This window comes from Phyllostomus discolor, chromosome 13 (genome assembly GCF_004126475.2).
Source record: "Phyllostomus discolor isolate MPI-MPIP mPhyDis1 chromosome 13, mPhyDis1.pri.v3, whole genome shotgun sequence".
Lineage (NCBI taxonomy): Eukaryota > Metazoa > Chordata > Mammalia > Chiroptera > Phyllostomidae > Phyllostomus > Phyllostomus discolor.
Genome location: NC_040915.2, coordinates 65717264 through 65730734, shown reverse-complemented (window position 1 = coordinate 65730734; position 13471 = coordinate 65717264).

Sequence of the window (13471 nt, the reverse complement as noted above, 5' to 3'; positions counted from 1 at the left end):
CACAGGGGGCAGAACTTTTTAAGACACATCAAAATTTTAACATACATGTAATTGAAACACCAAGAGGGTAAAAATATACAATATTGGAAGAAACAGTGGCTAGGAATCTGGCATATCACTAGCACAGAATTTAAAGTTCAGAGTAGAGGCACAACATATGATCCATTAATCTTTAACAAGATGAAAACTTGACTTAGTTAAGAAATGACAGACTTTTCATCAAATTGTGCTGGAATCATGGTATAACCATATTCAAAAATATGAAGTTTGATTCATATCTTATACCATCTATAAAAATTAAAACAGATTATAGGCCTAAATATAAAACCTAAAACTCTAATACTTCTAGGAAAAAAAAGAAGAAAATAATTATGGCTCTGGGGTAGCTAGAGAATTCTTATATAGAACATCAAAAGCATAATTCATGAAGAAAAGATTCATACATTGCATTTTGTGACAATTAACTCCCCTCATCGAAACACATTATTCAGAGTTTGCAAAGAAAAACTAAAGACTGGGAGAAAATATTTGCGTGTCACGCAGACAATAAAGGCCTTGTATCCAGATTATGTAAAGATTTTTCAAAATTCAATAATAAGAATCAACCCAATAAAACTAGCAGAGTGTTTGAAGAGACACTTTACTAAAGAAGATATATGGATCATAAGGAAGCATGTGCAAATATGCTCACTCTCAGTAACCGACAGAGAAAGGTTAAGGCTGCAGCGACATACAATCTGTTAAGGTGTCTAGAAGTGAAAACGCTGACCCAACCAGGTGCTGCGGAGGATGTGGTGCAACTGTAACGCATATGCTGTTAATATAAAAAAAAACAACAGTACAACCTCTTTGGAAAACAGTTTGGCAGTTTCTTTAAAAAGTTAGTCAATTATGTAACATGGTCCAACCATTCAAATCCTAGGTAGGTACCCAAGAGAAGTGAAGCCCTATATCCATATAAAGACTTGTTTAAAAACGTTCATACTGGACAAAAAGTTCATAGTAGACAGAATCTATACACAAATTACAACTCCAACGGGAAGTGAATGAATAAACAGACTGGGGTAGAACCAATTGAGAGAATGTACAGCACAGGGTTTATTCTTGTGTTATTATTTATTAATGATTATATCACATACTATGTGAGCAACTATAAAACTACTTTTGCTCCATGTTGTATAAAAAAGTATTATTGTGCAGTAAAGCAGGTAGACAGCAGCAGTATACGCTGGGTGATTTCATTCACACAAAATAATTTAAAAAGATAAGCAAATCTATGATAACAAAAAGCAAATCAATAATGGCCTAGGGGTGAGGAATTATGAAGAAGGGCATGAAGGTCAAGTTAGAAAGGGGCTCAAGAAAACCCGGGAGTGATAGACATTTCATTGTCTTCCACAGCATGCTGGTGACATTTTCCACACCAAATTTTATAATTTAAGCTTGTGCAATTTTTCTACGGCAATTATACTTCAATAAAGCTGTTTTAAAAGGAAAAGAAAAAGGAAAAGAACAGTGGTAAATATCCAGGCTTATTAGCAGGATTGCAGTCTGGGAATATTTTGTACTGAGTAATTTAACTGACTAAATAAATATCCCTAAATGAGCATGAACGGAAGTATCAGTTTTATGATTTTGATACCCAGGAACAGAGGCCATAGCACCTATTTTTCTCACTTTTAATGGGACTTTTAATAATCTTTAATAATGATTTTAAAGCTTTCCATAAAATTTGAACACAGAATAAAGGAGGGTTGAAAAAAATGAAACTTTATTTTTATTGATAATTTCAGGTTGTCATTTTTATTATGAAGGCACCACATTGATTCACAGGTCTCATTTGCCACTTATAATTATGCAAAAAAAATGAGGAAGTACTCAAGTGATATAGCTTTTCCTTCAACTTCAATATCATCCATACATTAAACTAACTCAAGGGAAATAAGGGAAGTCTAGCTGTTTGATTTGAGAGTAACACTGGATAAATTTAGGCAGTATTTTAACTAACCAAAATCAAATTAGTGTTTGACTACACAGAATTGCTTTGTTCTTTGAGGAAATGTACACCTAAAATAATATTCAGAATTTTTAACTAACCGGATTAATAAAACCCCAAACTGGGGGCATGGTGAGGTCTGAGAACGCTGTCAGGTGACTGCTGCTTCCTGATGGGTATCAGCCCACAGCCCGATTGTACCAGGGGCCAGGCCCCGCAATCATGGGGCTGCCGCCATGAACCCTGTCATTTCTAGTATCGGCGGCTCGCCTCTGCCTATTGGCAAAGTCCCTGCCTCCTACTGAACACCCTCGCTCCGCTATCCTTCCAGTCCCTGAAAACCTCGCCGGAAATCTCTCCTTCTGTAACATTAATTAGTAGGGAATTTTTTTTTTGTCTAGGTTTATGATAGCATGGCTGCTTTGAAACGCTCGGAAAATCTAGGACACAGGAGGTAACTGAGCGCCCTTCTTTTTCTACTAGACGTTTCATATCGATGAAGGAGCAGGAACACAGGCCACAGAGAAGAAGGGCCCTCTTTGAACCTGGTGTCAGACCCGAAAGAAGCCTGAAACCAAAACCGCTTTCTGGCCCCCTCCGGTCACTGACGTCGCCCTAAACTGGGGAGTCCACCCAGCTCTCTCCTAGACAAGAAACTAACCATCTTTCAGTTTTTTATTTGTTATTTATTTATTCAGTTATTTATTTGCCTCAAGGGAACTGAAAACACATGCAAATGGTTGAACTCCTACTGAGACTAAACTACCAATTCCATAGTTTATTAAGCATGATAACATCACATCGATTTTATTTTTAATGCATTTGAAAGGACAGTTTTATCCTCGCCCACCACCACCACACACACTCCCCCACACACATATTTTCTTTTTATAGTTCATAGAGATCCCTGTTATTTCTTTCTTAGGGGAAATACATATATATGCATATATATGTTATATAAATACACATATGTATATTATATGTACAGTATATATTACATATAAATATCATAGCCAAGTTGGAGACTTAAAAATTGCAGAGATAATGAAATAATTATAAGGACAATTCCTTTTTAACTAGGATTGTCACATTTCCTTTTTCATTTTTTTTACAGAATAAAAGGCTTGTGCAAGTGAACTCAAGCATGCTAAACATAAAAAGCTTAAATAAGGCGTTAAAACAACTCTAGTAGTCCTGCATGAAGCTTGTCGAATGCTGCTATTTCCCTATGAATGGGTTCAGACAGGTACAAACTGTCAATAACGCAAACCAAAGCCAGCAGGCTCCGCCCCCAGTGCAGGGAGTCTCCTGGGAGGAGGGAGTCCCCATCCACCAACCATCTTCCTGCTGAGAGAACACACCCACCTTCTACTGTGCTTTGTCAGTAAATGTACCAGGCACCGATTTCAGCTGGGCTTTCTGAAATATCAAGACATTTTATTTGATTGTTTTTATTTTTTAGTTTGTATTATTATTTTATGTTTTGGTTTTAGTTTCCCTTGTTGTTGAGCCAAAAGGCAAATGTCTGCCCAATGTATACCATGCTGCTCTAGACTGAAGCTATGTTAAGGCGACTTTTAATTTTTCCAGTTGAAATAATCAAAGCGGCACTTCCTGAGGCTCAACAACCCCGATGTGGTAAGCTCTATATTTAGTTCTTTCCCATGGGTGGAAAGTGTCTATAGAAGGTCATTATAAGGGCGGTCTCTACATGACAGTGCCTATGGGAAGGTTCCCTTTTCAAACTTGGGGACAGAGGGTTTTCCTTTTTCTCGGGTCCTCTTGGTCACGAAGATCATTCACTGCCATCTACTCAAGAAACTCATGTTACACACTGCTGGAAATCTAGATTCTCTTGGAAGAAGCTTGTTGAGGAAGAAGACAAGGAGCCATTCAACTGCCGGGGCCTTGGCAGTTCAGCCCAGTAGCAGATGACATCTTTCCTATTGGTCCACAGAGAAGGAAATCCTCCCTTGTCCCTGGACCAGTGGTTTGTGCTCCCTACCCCAGCTGTGCAGCTACAACAGGCCATGTGGGACACCAGGTGTTTTCCACTCGGGGAATTTGGAAGGAGAAGGAGAGCTCACAGAGGAAGCATTTACTATTATTGCAACCCAGGTGCTGTTCTTTCATGGAGACCCTGGGACAGTGCGCCAGCAACTGAGACAGAGAAGGCTCCACATTACATGCTATCAGTGTTCTCTGAAACAGAAGTGAGGTTCCAGTCCTCCATGTTCTACCCGGAATGTCATACGTTCCTCACCCTGAGAAGTCTGAGTTCTAAAACTAAGCAAAGAGGTCCTGCTCTTAGGTCTCTGGGGGGTGGCATGAAATGTTCTGGGCTCCAGAGTCAGAGATAAGTAAATTCAAATTACTGCTCTGCGTGTGCTCCATTCTGTCCCTGACGTTGGACTGCTAAATCAATCTCTGGGCGTTTTTGTTCTCCTTGGCAACATTGGTAGAACGGTAACTTGGAAGGTAGTTATGGGGGGAAATGAACTGTAGGTAAAAAGTCCCTTGTATAGTCCCTGTCGTTGGTAGTAGGTGCTCAATAAATGCTAACTCTCCACCTTCTTGAAGAAGTCATTGTTTTCTTATAAAAAAAATTGAGGCTTGACACTTATGGATGACTGGTAGGCTTTCTGGGTCTAACATCAAACAAGAGTATCATTCCTTTGTCAGCAGTGGCGTTCCCAGAATGCCATGCCCTTCACAGAGAGTCTGTAGCAGAGGTCTGAAGTCAGGACATTCTCCCAAGGAGAGATTAAACAGAGCATTCATTATGGCAGCTGGAAGCCCGCATTATTGTTCTTCCAAGAGGGAGAGATTTATGGCTCTACTTAATGAATGCTAATAGTTTTCTTATCAGCAGGTAGCAATACAAACATTTTTGTGTATGGTAAGGTTAAAGTAAACCTTCAGAGCAGATTTACAAAACTTGAAAGCTAGTGATTAGCTCTTGACAAGCCTGGCTAATAACAAGAGCTCCTGGAAGGCTGTGCGGGTCTAGGTTAGCCAGAATGCATTATTCCTTGGTGTTTTACGATTTTGCATCTGTCCTCTCAGAGCTGGGCTGTCACATAAATGCGTGAAGCTTTTGTGCTTTTCTTCAACTCCAAGGCAGTTGTACGCTAGGCAATGTAAGCTGGTTGCCAAGTACAGAAAGGCCAAAAAGCTTTCCTAATCAGTTAGCAAAAAAATGTTCACATACCCCCATTTTGCTTTGCATATAGATAAGGATTCAACACATATTTATTGGGCGTTTAATATCTATCAAAATGTTGTTAGGGCCTAAAACATATATATGCCATTTAATCCTTCCAGTATCCCTTTCAGGTCTGGGTTCTGAAGAAAGTGGAACTTCGAGAGGTTGCATGAGGTGTCCAAGGTCATGTTTTCAAACTCGGATCTGACTCCAAGTGCAATGCACTTAGCTCAGGCTGTTGACAAGGCATCTGAAGGGCTGTCAGCCCACTCCTTCGAGCAATCCATGAGCAGGACATGGTAAAATCAGGTTGGGAAGCTCAGATTTACACATTTCCAAGTGCTGGTGGTTTCTGAGAGACCGTGCTCTTCAGGTTTCTAGTGATGAAAGAGTACATGCCTCAAAACTAAAACAGAGTGTTTTTATATTGATAAAAAATAAAGTTACATCAATCAATTTTCACAAATTATATTCTGGAATAGATTTTAAATAATGTTCTCTAATATGCAGTTACAATAATAACAGCTCAACAAATGATTACATCTAATAATTAGTCTAAGTCTTGCTCCGCCTCTCCAACACCTTCTACGGGGATTATGACTCAACCCAATAAAAAGTTAGATGTTTCACGTCAGGAAATGTATTACTCTAAAAATCACCCTGAGCCTAATTCACTCCAAATTTTGTAGCTTTTTCTTGTCTTGTTTCAAGAAAGAAAGTAATAGGGGGAAAATATGTACTAAGATGGAGAATCTCAGCTTTGTTGGGGCAAGTTAATCAGTTTCTCTGGAAATGGTTCCTTTATGAGTAAAATTTGAATGACAGCATTTATTTCCAGGCTGTATTTTGAAAGCACATTGGTCAAATTTCAGTTTATGGGCTGAAAAACCTCCACCACCACCATGCGATTAATGCTTTTTTCCTTCTTGTGAAGGGACAAATGAAATTAACAAATCACGACTGATTTCTGTTACACCAAAGTGAGTCACAGCAAGATCTCCACGCTGCTTTCCCAGAAGATAAATTTCACACCTTCCGACAAATGGAACATGCAGTCGCTGCTTAGTATTTAATGTTGTTTTCTGGTGATGAAGGGTCTGCTTGCTGCCTGCCCTGAGATAAAGCGAAGGGAGTCATGAAGGAGCCTCAGGGGCTGCCAAACATTTCTGTATCCAGGGAGATAATACGTAGAGGTCAGAATATTAAGATATTCTGTTGTGTAAACAAATCTCTGGTCTGCACGTCTCTGTCTCCCACCCCCTCCCAAAAAAACAAAAACAAAAATGAAAAACAAACCATGGATGTTTGAAGAAGAACAAGCCTTGCAGGAAGTGCAGCTGAAATCATCATGGATGAAACCTAAATATTGTTGAGTCTCATTTTGTGTAGATAACGAAGTTCCCCAAGAAAAATGCTTTGACTTGTCTGGATTCCTGGGGTCCTGAAATGTTTGCCTTATTGCTTACTTTTAAATAGCAAAGTACAGGAGTCGTCCTGATTCATAGCATAAACTGAAAACACGAGGAAAGCTCCTCTCTCAGTGGAGACCCCTCATTGGGCAGGAAGGGAAAGGCGGCCACTTTCCATTTCTTGCTTGTTGTCAATACAGAGGTGAGTGAGCATGTCTCGGTACAGCCAGGTGCCATCTAAGTGACCAACCCTTCTGTTTCGAAGGAGCTCTCCCTGTGCAGGCCCTTAGCAGGAACAGGGTTGCGTTTGCTCTAACTTAACCTGAAGGATGCACTGCCAGCTCTGGCGTGATCTGGGTGGATGAAATAGCTGGAGTTGGTGGGGCAAGACCTGCTGAAGCTGCATTTATCCAAGTGACCACAAGGGGTCTCTGCCATGAACTCAGTAACCTCAGGGTCAAAAGAGCATCCAAAAGCAGAGGGCAATGTTCACCCAAAAAGATCCCACAGGACCATCTGACTTGTGTCATACATTCTTTCCTCTCCATTCTTTCTAACACATCCAAACAGGGCAGTGCATGGCTTTTCATGATCACGGGCAGAGATTCTCGGGGTCTGTTATGCAGCAGAACATATACCCACAGACAAGTCCTCACCAGTAGTTGTTAACAGCTGCCTTCGACTGACTTTGCCCCTTTAAATAGCTCCCTTGCCTTCTCTGTGCTGTTGTTAGAGGCAGTTCAGTTACAGTCATAACAAGTAAGGCTTCCAGGAATATAAGCTGCCATGCAAACCCATAGATTTAGAAAAAAAGAAGAAATGTCTACTGATGTATGTCACAGCCAAGGTGTCAAATACATCCATTAGAAAAAGTTTCTGTTTTGAAATACTCCCATTCTACTGAGATACTTAAAAGGTATGCACTTGTCATATCTCGAACTAACTCCACTCACTGTCTCTTCTCTCTTAATTAATCAACCACAGTGTTGTCCTGGGAAGTGGAGTCATTTTGGAAGAGGAGGAAAATAACCCAACTATGTGTCAAACTTTGTCAAACATCTCAGCATCTCTGGGAATGTGGATGGCAAACACATTGAATTCAAGACAAATATAGAAACCTGACAATAATGTCTCTCGAGTTGCAAATCTTTCACCTTCGTAATCTGCCAACACTCAGATTCGGGGAGCCTGAGATACCGAGGACAGGGCAATGAAAATACACTTTGCTCGCTGCCAGAGAAACATCAGCTGCACCACCGCTCCTGCCTCGTGTCCTTATCACCCTTCTCTTGCCCAACTTAAACCTCAAGAGAACAGGCCAGGGTCAGCAGAATGTGTTCGGGGTTATAGCGCCCAATTTGCTGAAGACTCTGTGGTAGAAATTGTGTTCAGATTAGAATCTCCACCCCTGGTGCTCCATCTCCCTGCCAAGGTGTTTCCTGTCTTCGTCCTGCATGCTCGCAGAGCCCGTGGGAAGGGGGCAGCATCTGCAGGCTGCTGAGAGCAGATTCACGCCTGTTGTTTTACACGGGCTGGGTGGGGGAGCGGGTGGAACCCTCTCTGCACTGCACAAAGGCAGCCTGATAATAACAAATTGCCTTGTCAGCCACAAGAGATACTTAGTTATTAATGGAAATAATAACAGATTATATCAGCTTTGCACATTATAATCAAACGGAAGATCAAAGGGAACTAATATTACAAACAGTTACCAGCGAAGACATGCTAATGAGATAAAAACTACTTTCATCTCCCCCTTCCCAAATACACCAGTGGAATAATCATTGATAACAAATAACATCATTTAGACTTGGACAATATTTTTAATACCCAAAGTCCGACTACTACTATCAGTGTGGCTATTTCCTATTAAAGAAAATTGTTTTCAATCTTTAAAAAAATACTCACTTGCATCCTGCTGTTACTACACAACTGTGAGCTGTGTGAGTGACCTCAGCAGGTCACACAACCTAAACCACGCTGCACTTGGCTGTGACAGCGAATGTCTGGGCACAGGCCACTCCAGGTATCTAATAACTGAGCCAGACACACAGCCCGATGGCCCCTCTCTGGCTTATCATTCCAAGAATATTGCTATTAAATGATTGAATTTGCATCATTCTGTGATAAGCACACACTGTTTGTATAATGACTTGTATGCCTTATTAAGACATGTGATAAGCCTGACTCTTTTTTTAAGATTTTTATTTATTTTTAGAGAGGGAAGAGGGGGAGAGAGAGAGAGAGAGAGAGAGAGAGAGAGAGAGAGAGAGAGAAACATCAATGTACAGTTGCTGGGGGTTCTGGCCTGCAACCCAGGAATGTACCCTGGCTGGGAATTGAACCTGGGACACTTTGGTTCCCAGCCCGCGCTCAATCCACTGAGCTACGCCAGCCAGGGCTGACTTTTTTTTTATAAGACTGCCCAGCATAGGTGGAAAATGGCAGTTTAGGAACTCACTGAGTCATAAAATCTCAAAGTGGAGATCACCCACTGACCCTGTTTTCCAACAAATAAAGAAAATGAAGCTCAGAGAGTCAGTCACAAGCCATGGATTTTAGCACCTGGCTGCATCATTTGCTTTTTTTATGAACTCAGGATACAATAAATATATTTAATGTCAACATCTTTATTTCTTGAGGATAATGAGTTTTCTTTCTTCATCAGAGTACCTATATAAAGATAGATGAAAAGATCGCCCCTTGAATAATGTAACCAAGCTATGTAAACATGGAGTTATAATGCAATGTTGTATACCAATCCTATAACTCCATTTCAAAAGCAGCTTATTTTTACTTTCAATAAAAAGTGGCATAGAGATCATCTGCAGGAGAAACACAGTCATGTTTCTGGAAGGTAGGAAGCAAAAAGACGCAATGAGGGGCATGAGCAGAGTGGAGGGGAAGAATCTCAGTAGGAGATAAAAGGAGATGTCTACAGAGGTGAGAGTTATTCTTCCAGGCAGAGCTCCAGGGATGCTCTGAGACCCACACCAGCTGGTGTGGGGTCTGGGTCAGAAAGAGATTATTGCAAAAACTCCACTATATGAAATGCTTGAGCCACATTCCCTAACTTCTCTCCTCCCCCCACCAATCTTTGTTCGTACAATACAACAAATAGACATTTCAAAAGGATGTGGAAACCTGTTTGAAAACCAAATACAGAAAAATTTGAGCATCGAAATAAGTGATTATTGGAAAGATTACAATATAATGAATGAAGTTGGAATGCATGAGCCCACAATGATCTGAATGGATGAATGAATGAATGAATGAACGAATAAATAAATAAGAAAGGAAAAGTCTACCAAGCAGTAAAATATCAAATAATATTAACTGATAAATAAAAATGCTTACCAGTTAATATTAGTGTAAAAAAAAAACCCTTGCAAACACCATTTTAAATATGTGATAAAACTCAGTCTCACCAGAAAGGGGACAGAACGTCACTGAGCATCTTCCAATGTGGCTCCTGACGGGAACTAACGTCGCCGCTGTGTCGTTCCTAAAGACGTTATGCCATCTGCACCTGATCGCTAGGAACTTGATGCAGACCGACAGGGAGAGATGTCCTGCAAATGACTGCTCTCCTCTAGTCAAGAATGTCAAGGGGATAGAAAAACAAGCAAACGACTGAAAGTATTTCCAAATTAAAGGTTATCAGAGAAATTTGACAACTAAACACCACGCAAGATTTTGGATAGAACCGTAAGTCCGTAAGGGCCTTTTGAGGACAAACAGAAAAAGTTGAATGGGTCTTTGAATTAGAAGGTAGTATTATCTCAGTGTTGATTTTCTAATTTTGATGATTATACTGTGGCTTTCTAGGAGTGTATCCTTGTGGGTTTTTTTTTTTTTAAATGCACACTGAACTGCTAAGGTGCAAATGAATATATTGTGTTATATTGCAACTTACTCCCAAACAGTCAGGAATAAAAAAAAAGGTAGCAATATGTATAAAATAGAGTAATACTATAAATAGGACAGTATGTTAACATTGGTGTACCTGGGTATGAGGGGCTAAGTTGTCCCTTCTAAGTTGTAGAAGTTATGAATTCTACATAAATTCATATGTAGAAGTCTTAACCTCCAGTACCTCAGAATATAGCTGTATTAGGAGGTAGTGCATTTAAAGAGGGAATTAAGTTGCAATGAGTTCAGGTGGGTGGAACCTAATCCAACCTTCCTGGTATCAGAGAAAATTTGAACACACATAATGACATACCAGAGAGGCATGTGCACAGAGGAAAGACCGTGTGAGGACACCACAGGGAGGGAGCCATCTGCAAGCCAGCTAGAGAGAGGCCTCAGGAGAACTCGAACCTGCTAACCCCTTGATCTTGGGCTTCTTGCCTCCAGAATTGTGAGAAAATAGATTTGTGTTGTTTAAGTCACCTGGTCTGTATTCTGTTATGGCAGCCCTAGCCAACTAATAACATTATGTGCAAAGAATATAGGCATTCTTGCAACTTCTAAAGAAGTTTGAAATTATTTTTCTAAAATAAAAAGCTATATATCTATACATTCTAATATAGAAACAAAAAAAATATAGGATCTGGCACAAATAACACGCCTTTTATTACAAAGTCTTTTATCACAGAATTATAACCATGTAATTCTGTAATATAACAATATCACACTCAAGTACCCCACATGACATTTTAGGTGAAATGTTCAAATTAAAGCTATAAATTACTACACTCATATTATTACCTTATCAACCACACTCAAGTAGGCCTTACTTCTGCCAGAATCTGTATTCAATGAGTATTACTAAATTTTTAAAAAGTGAGTCCCAGGAATAATATGATCCAATATTGTGTTGGCATATAAAAATGTAATATAATTATATTCGTATATGTATACAGGAATGCTATGAGAAACTACATAGAAAATTTACATTAAACACAAAACACAGCGTGAAACAATGATTATTTCTATAAAATTGAGTTGATGAATGTGAGGGAAAAGCAGACATTTACTTTATACTTGATATGATTTTGCAATTTTCAGACTTTATGGATATCTAGCGAACCACGCTAACAGTAGTACAATTGCTAGAATATGGAATGTATATAACGATCTTTGAAGATGAATGGCTCAAACTGCTTTTCAAACACTTGTGACTATTTGCAGCCCCACCAGCAGGGCGATGCATTCCACGCCGCTCCGCACCGTCATCAGTCCCGGAACCGCAGGACTGGAAGGCTGGTGAACATTTGCTTTCCAAATAGCATCTCATTATACTTTTAATTTGCATTTCTTTATTTTACTAATGCACTTTAGCGTTATTGATTACGGTGTTTTAGTTCCATCTTTTAGGATGACTTTTAGCTAACATTTCTGTTGGGTCGCGTATCTTTTAAAAAATTTACTTTGAGAAATTAGCTGCAAGTGCTAGATATGAACCATTTGTCATTAACATGTGACAAATATTTTCTCTTTGTTTTTGATTTGCTTTTTCACTTTATGGTAACTTTTCTGATGAAAACAACTTCTTCCCTTTAATGTGGTTAATTAATTTATGTTCTTTTATGGTAGTGTTTTGAGGGATCATTTACAATAGCCTATTTATATGACATCATTAATAATCGCCCTGCATTTGTCTTCTAAATTTTTACTACTTGGCTTTCACGATGCAGTCCTCATTTCATTCAGATTAAAAATAATAGTAATTACATATCCCATCTCTCCGCATGTAATCTCATCATATGTTGTAAGGTCTGCATTGTCGTCCCCATCATATTTTAAGTTTTTTTATAAGCACAGGTCTCTTTATTTCCTTCCATTGGCCAACTTGCACATTTTTCTTATTAGATTGTGATAAATTGTAGGGGTGCAAACTATTTTTCGTTTTTAGAATTAAGTCCTGGCATTTTATTTTTCAAAAAAAATATTAGAATCACCTTGTAGTTTTCATAAAAATATTTAAAGGTTTTTTAGTTGGAATTGAATTTAATCAATGGGTCATTTTGAGGTGAAGTGTTATTTTTATATTGATTCTTTCTATTTATCCATTTATCTCTCCCCCTTTTTAGTATTTCTTTAATATCTTTTACTAAGATTTATATTTTTCTATATCACATTAATCTCAAATATATTAATTAGATTTATTCTTAGTTTCCTTTCCTTATTACCTTTCATAAATCTTTTCCTGACATAAAAATGATATATAGGTTATTATTTTGTTACTGAATTTAATATCAAAATTGCTAAATTATATTATTAATTCAGGTTATTTTTTGTATTCTGCTTTGTTTTGTTTTAGTTTTAATTTTCTTTGAGGATGATCATTCCATCTACAAATAATCACTATTATTTTCCCCTTTGTAATTCCTAACTTTAATTTTTATTTTTGTATATAAAAACTGTTTTGCCATATTAAATTGAAATGATAACACTGGTCATTCTTATCTTCTTCCTGCATTTCCCGAGGTTGCTTTCAGTGTTTTAAAACTGAATGTGATTTATTAAAACAAAATTAAATACTTTTAATCAATTAATTCTTAGTTATTATTTTTTAAAATCATTAATTGATGTTGATTTTATCTCAGGTTCTTTATCGTTTGAAATTATCATGTTTTTTGTATTATTTATGAATACGGTAAACTGCATTGGTAGACTGCAAAGTAAGACTGGCATTGCAATTTTCATATAAAGCCCACTTACTTTTTTTATGAAATGCTAGATTTGATTTGCTAATATTTTGTTGAGGACTTTTGAATATTTGTTATTGAATGAAATTCGTCTATAAGGTTTTTTCCTTATATGGTACCCTTTCTGGTTTTGAAATTTATCTCAAAAAATAAATAATCTCATTGTCTTTACTAAGGTGGCAGGTAAATGTAGTACTCACATCCT